At 46.3% G+C, this 6,000-nt stretch overlaps 1 protein-coding gene across 3 annotated transcripts in view; it reads right to left on the bottom strand.

Moving 5' to 3' along the window:
• Window positions 1-556: 556 nt before the first annotated feature.
• The window catches only part of ZBTB26 (zinc finger and BTB domain containing 26), a 165,875-nt gene continuing 160,431 nt past the window's right edge, over window positions 557-6,000 (bottom strand). For all 3 annotated transcript variants that reach the window (XM_053373289.1, XM_053373288.1, XM_053373290.1), the window contains exon 3: window positions 557-576. The gene's annotated coding sequence lies outside the window, so the exon portion shown is untranslated. The remainder of the gene's footprint in view (window positions 577-6,000) is intronic.

Below are 6,000 nucleotides of genomic sequence, written 5' to 3'. Positions count from 1 at the left end.
GGACATTAGAGTCTCCCCTCCTTTGCTTTTAATGGGGGCGGGTGTTTCCCCACTCCTAAAACACAGTTGGAGAAGCAGTCTGTGCAACTCAAAAGCTTGCACATTTAAAAGATGCAGGCTCTGTACACATTGCTGCACATTTCCACCTCTGGTGGGGTTTGAAGCTGAGTACACAATCCATAAGTATCCTGTAGCTTCTTAGCTCATAATCATCATTAATAATATTTATGTACTGCTTTATATGCAAAATCCCTGAGCACTTTAACACAGTAAGATAATTTTTTTAAGGAAAAAGGAAAATGTATATACAGCATTTTAAACAAAAAATTTAAAACACCTCACGTCACGAAAAGCAAAGAAGCTGTCAATAATGATGGCTTTTTATTAGGTAGATGAGGGAATATAATTAACTATATCCCACCCCCCCACCCCAGACCTACATGTGTGGATCAACAGTCAAAAGGATCAGCTTTTCAGCTTGTTTTTAAAAGCGTGGGCCTGAGCAGAGTTTAAAATCCCATCTTAAGCGGTTTAATTGAAAGCAAAGGATTCAGCTCTTAGGCTGATCCCCCCCCCCTTTGTAACCCCATTTATCAAAGAAACAAGCTGCAGACTGAAAAGTAAGTTCAAGACATATAATTTATACACAGTCAAGCCTTTGTCTTTAGCATGTTGTAGGAAACCCCCCCAATCATTCAGTTTGTACAAACACGACACACACACACATGCGACATACACGACACTTCTGTTATAAATTCATAGAAAATCAGCCGTACATCGGATCTGTACTGTTCCACTTTATTTTACACCATGAAGGAAGGACTATCAAAGGGAGGAGACTTGACACAAGGCAGCCACAATTCCCCAAGAGCACCAACATGTCCGCAGCAAGCCCTACCCAGTTGGCATGCCAACCTTGATGGTCCTAGACAGAAGATCATTACACTCACAATGGACCTGAATATGGAAGTGGATTCAGTAAGGACTGAAACAAAGGACAGTGACCAGCCCTTCCCTCTGGGGGCAGGAAACAGTGAACTCCTCTTTGCCCCCAGGAATGTAATCATGGGGAGGGGGAAAGGAGGAACCGGACAGGTGACAAGACACTCAGGTTACCACCACAACTCCTCCCTGAACCCCTCCTCTTTGTGATGTGTCAATGATGTAGTCATGATGTAGTTTTGATGTAGTCTTAGGGGTGTAGCATGGGGGATTAGTAGCTAATAAAAGTTGGGGTCTTCTTTCGTTCGGGGCTTCCATCTTGTTCCACCTGGTGGCAGGTGGGAGTCCTGTTGCGACAGTCTTCAATAAAGACCAAGCCTACTGGCTGCTGTTTCGCTCTGGTATTCCTGGCTGGTGTCCTTGTTTTTTGTCCAAGGGAGCCCTCAGAATTCTCCGTTAACAAGCAGCAACAGCATTAAAATAAATGCAGTAAAATACTTGTGTTTACAGTAAAAACAGCTTCAGGCTTGTGCCTAATGCTGGACCATGTTTAAAAGATAAACCCACAGCAATCCAGTTTCCATCCATTTGTAAAATGGAAGCCAGACCCTCCAAGTTTCCCTATTTTCCAGGGAAGTCCCAGATTTAGAGAAGCCGTCCCGGTTTCTGATTTGATCCAGGAATGTCCCACTTTTCCTTAGGATGTCCCTATTTTCATTGGAGAAATGTTGGAGGGTATGGGAAGTTGCAGCCAGACTCAGGCACGTCCATTTCAGACAGCCATTGCACATGTTCAGATGACTGCAGGCCTGGTAATGGCTTCAGTGAACTGGAGCTCTGCATGGGGAAATGAACTGGTCAGTGGGCACTGGGTGAAGAAGGCACCTCCCCTCTGGAACGCACAGCATTATGTGATTTGAAAAGCAGTGTTGTTCAAATTCAACAGCAAATAATAGCAAATGCAGATGTGCACATCTGAGACACAAGTTCCTGCCAAAACAACTGTATTTGCTTTGCTGGCCTGATATGTAAGAAGTCAGGGGCAAAATAGCTTGGATTCCTAAGACGCAAGAAGCAGGAATGAATAAACAGTTCAGTTCACCAAACAACGTTGTCTCATTTCTGAGTGAGCAGAAGCTTAAGAGGAAGCCATATGCTTCGGACTATTTGTCCAACTAGTGTAAGAGAGGCTTCTCAGTGGCTCCTAGCCACAATGGCTATGCTTCACCTCCTTGGCTGGAGGCTGTATGCTTCGGAATACCAGTGTAATAAACGAAAATCTGCCCTTATTCCCTTATGGGGGACACAAGAGCCCTTATAGAGTCCTTTGTAGGTTCTCCATCGGTCGGAGAAAATAACAGAGGCCAACCAGAGAATATTGAGAAGCAAAGCAGCTAGCAAGCCTGATCTTTATTGAACTGTTGCAGCAGGGTGCTCCCCCCACACGCAGGAAAGGAGGAGGACCCAGAACCCAGGTGTGCCCGCCCTTATATAGACATTTTAAATTGCCCGCCCTGGAGTCCAAGACCACCCCCAGAAACATCATACATACATCACAGAAGGGGTGTAGCTCAAGACCACCCCCCAGACACATCATACCTACATCACAGAAAGGGGTGGTCTACAACAGAAATCTGAGTGAATTGTTTACCATAAATCTGTTGTTTACCTCCTGTCTGGCAGGTTACCTGTTAATGCTTACTTGATTGGATACCCTGGGGAGCCTGGCCAGTCTTTTGTAATGATAAATACTTAGTTCCTGAGCCAGGTCACAGGCTCACCCTATTCATACACAGACATACCCTTAAGACAGGATTTGTGAATGAAAAGACAATGGGGAGGCTTTTCCATTTTCCTTGACCTTGCAGAGAAATTATTTGGTCAGTTTGGGAGTCAAAATGGTTTCCGGGCTGTTTTCCTGTGCTGCTTCAGACATGTGGTTTATATATTTATGTACGTGTTTGCTTGGTACATTTATGAACATTTATAATATATATGAGACCTCAATTTTTTATTTCACCAGAAACCACAAGAGGAAAGAGGGCACTTGTGTTTGTGTCCTGCTTGCAGATTTCCCAAAATGGGCATCTGGTTGGCCACTGTGAGAACAGGATGCTGCAGTAGATGGGCCACTGGTTGGATCCATCAAGCTCCTTATATTCTTCTGCGCCCTGGGAGTAATGGGGCTTGCAGTCTAAAAACAGCTGGAGGGCACTAGGTTGGGAATGACAGCTCTGCTCACCAGGGTATCTAGCAGAGAAGGGTGTGGGTTACCTGATGCCTTCTAACAGGAGGTGTTTGGGATTGAACCTAAAACTTTCTGCATACAGAGCAGATGCTTTGCCCCCAGGGTGTGGGCAGAAAGAGGGGGAGAGATGACCAAAACAAAATGAAAGAGGTGGCAGAGAGAGAAGGAGGTGGCAGAAGGAGAGGTGGAGGAAGGGAGGCACAGAGAGAGGGGGGAGGGAGGGGAAGGCGATAGAGAGAAAAAGGTGTGGCAGAAAGGAATGGCAAAAGAGAGAGACCAAGGGCTTGCAGAAAAAGAGAGAGAACAAGGGTGGCATAGACAGCCAGGAAAGTGGTGGTAGAAAGAGAATACAGTGGTACCTCGGGTTACAGAAGCTTCAGGTTGCATGTTTTCGGGTTGCGCACTGCGCCAAACCCAGAAGTACCGGAACAGGTTACTTCCGGGTTTTGGCGTTTGTGCAAGTGCAGGAACACTAAATCGTGCTTTGTGCATGAGCAGAAGCACCGAATCGCAACCTGCACGTGCGCAGATGTGGTGCTGCGGGTTGCAAACGTGCCTCCCACACGGATCACGTTCGCAACCTGAATGTCCACTGTATTTATCCCTCCAGGTGCCAGGTATGTGGGCTGAACCCTTGACAGCAAAAATGAAAAGCATAGGAATTAGGCCACAAAGCAAGTCAAGCTACAAAGCAAGCTGGCTTCACCCTTCCTAGCCCACTTAAGAAAGAATCATGCAAGCAAGTGTAAAAGTAAGATTTACAAAGTTTATAATCATGCATTGGTTTGTAGCAACATTGGCAGTAAAAACCATAAGGGCAAAATACTTAAATTTACAATGTAACCTGCTTCAAGCATGTGCCTAAAATTGGAGAGAGCGGGGGCACGTCTGCCTCCAACACTGGTCAGAGGAAGAACAGGAAGTACTTGATGCGTCTTCCTCTCCAGGAGAGGAGGGGAAATGACATCACACAGAGCCCTCTCTGCTAATTTTATCTGCCTATCAGCAATACGGATGCGGGTGGCGCTGTGGGTTAAACCACAGAGCCTGGGACTTGCCAATCAGAAGGTCGGCGGTTTGAGTCCTTGCGACGGGGCGAGCTCCCGTTGCTCCATCCCTGCTCCTGCCAACGTAGCAGTTTGAAAGCACATCAAAGTGCAAGTAGATAAATAGGTACCACTCTGGGGGGAAGGTAAATGGCGTTTCCATGCGCTGCTCTGGCTTGCCAGAAACGGCTTAGTCATGCTGGCCACATGACCTGGAAGCTGCACGCCGGCTCCCTCAGCCAATAAAGCGAGATGAGTGCTGCAACCCCAGAGTTGTCAGCAACTGGACCTAATGGTCAGGGGTCCCTTTACCTTTATCTTTATCAGCAATACAACTCTTTGGTATTAGCCCCCTCATGCTAACTAGCAAGAACACACATTTGTTAGGTTGGGCTGCTAATCTCCCGCAAAAGGCTGGTGGGAAAGAGAGAGTCACAGAAATCAAGGGGGGGGGGATACTTATTTGGGCAGTTGCTCCAGGCTCTTCTAGTTTAAGCTCTGTCCAGTCCTGGCATGTTATCCTGCTTTTTCTTTCAGGGGACTCTCTCATTTTGGTGCAGCAAAGCAACCTTTCATAAACCAGCTTGGCTAGGGCAGGGGGCAGAGGTGGAATCTACTGGTCAGGGGTGGGAGCACAACCTTGTTGATAATCCCATTAATTAGCAAAAGCAAGACAATATTAGGTAAAATAAGAAGAAAAAGGGCCTGTTGTCAATGCATGCCAACAACTGGATTCAGTGGTTTTGGCATGCAGTTTTGAAAAATTCACTGCAAAACAAACAGTGGGAAATAGTAAATTTATGGTGGGACCGTTGAAGAACTGAAAACATTCCATTGTGTGCACATATTATGCCTGGCTCTTAAAAATTGATGGTGGCTCCCAGGAATTTGAAGTATTTTGCCTAACCTTAGAAGTGACTTTGAAGGGTTTTAAAAAATGGTTCCATTGTTCCATTGTTCTCCTCTGGGTAAATGTGGAGGAGGAAGGAAGTGGAATGGCAGAAGGCTTTGTGTTTGTTAGGGTTGGATGAGAGAGGGGACCAGCCTTTGGCAAAGGAGATCTGCAGCTGAGTAGCTACCAGGTTAGCAGAAACAGAGAAAGGTTTTTCAAAACACTAGGGGACATCTTATGAAGCTGATGGTTGGAAGATAAAAAGAAACCCTTCTCATGCAGCCATAGTCAGAGTATGGAACCCCCTCTCACATGAGGCAGTGATGTCAACAGAGACAGGTGGCTTCAAAAGAAGACTGGACTAATTCATGGAGAAGAAGGCTATCAATGGCTACTAGGCAGTGTGGTGTAGCAGTTAGAGTACAGGATGCGGATCTAGGAGACTAGGGTTCGAATCCCTATTCAGCCATTAGGCTCACTGGCCCCTCACTATATAATAATATAATAATAATTTATTATTTATACCCCGCCCATCTGGCTGGGTCCCCCCAGCCACTCTGGGCAGCTTCCAACAAAATACTAAAATACAATAACCTATTAAACATCAAAAGCTTCCCTAAAGAGGGCTGCCTTTAGATGTCTTCTAAAAGTTTGGTAGTTATTTTTCTCTTTGACATCTGGTGGGAGGGCGTTCCACAGGGCAGGTGCCACCACCAAGAAGGCCCTCTGCCTGGTTCCCTGTAACTTGGCTTCTTGCAGTGAGGGAACCGCCAGAAGGCCCTTGGAGGTGGACCCAGGTGTCCGGGCAGAACGATGGAGGTGGAGATGCTCCTTCAGGTATACTGGACCGAGGCCGTTTAGGGCTTTAAAGG

The sequence above is a fragment of the Podarcis raffonei genome, chromosome Z, assembly GCF_027172205.1.
Source record: "Podarcis raffonei isolate rPodRaf1 chromosome Z, rPodRaf1.pri, whole genome shotgun sequence".
Taxonomy (NCBI): Eukaryota; Metazoa; Chordata; class Lepidosauria; order Squamata; family Lacertidae; genus Podarcis; species Podarcis raffonei.
The sequence above is the reverse complement of the archived record's forward strand: the minus strand, read 5'-3'. Positions and strand labels throughout refer to the sequence as shown.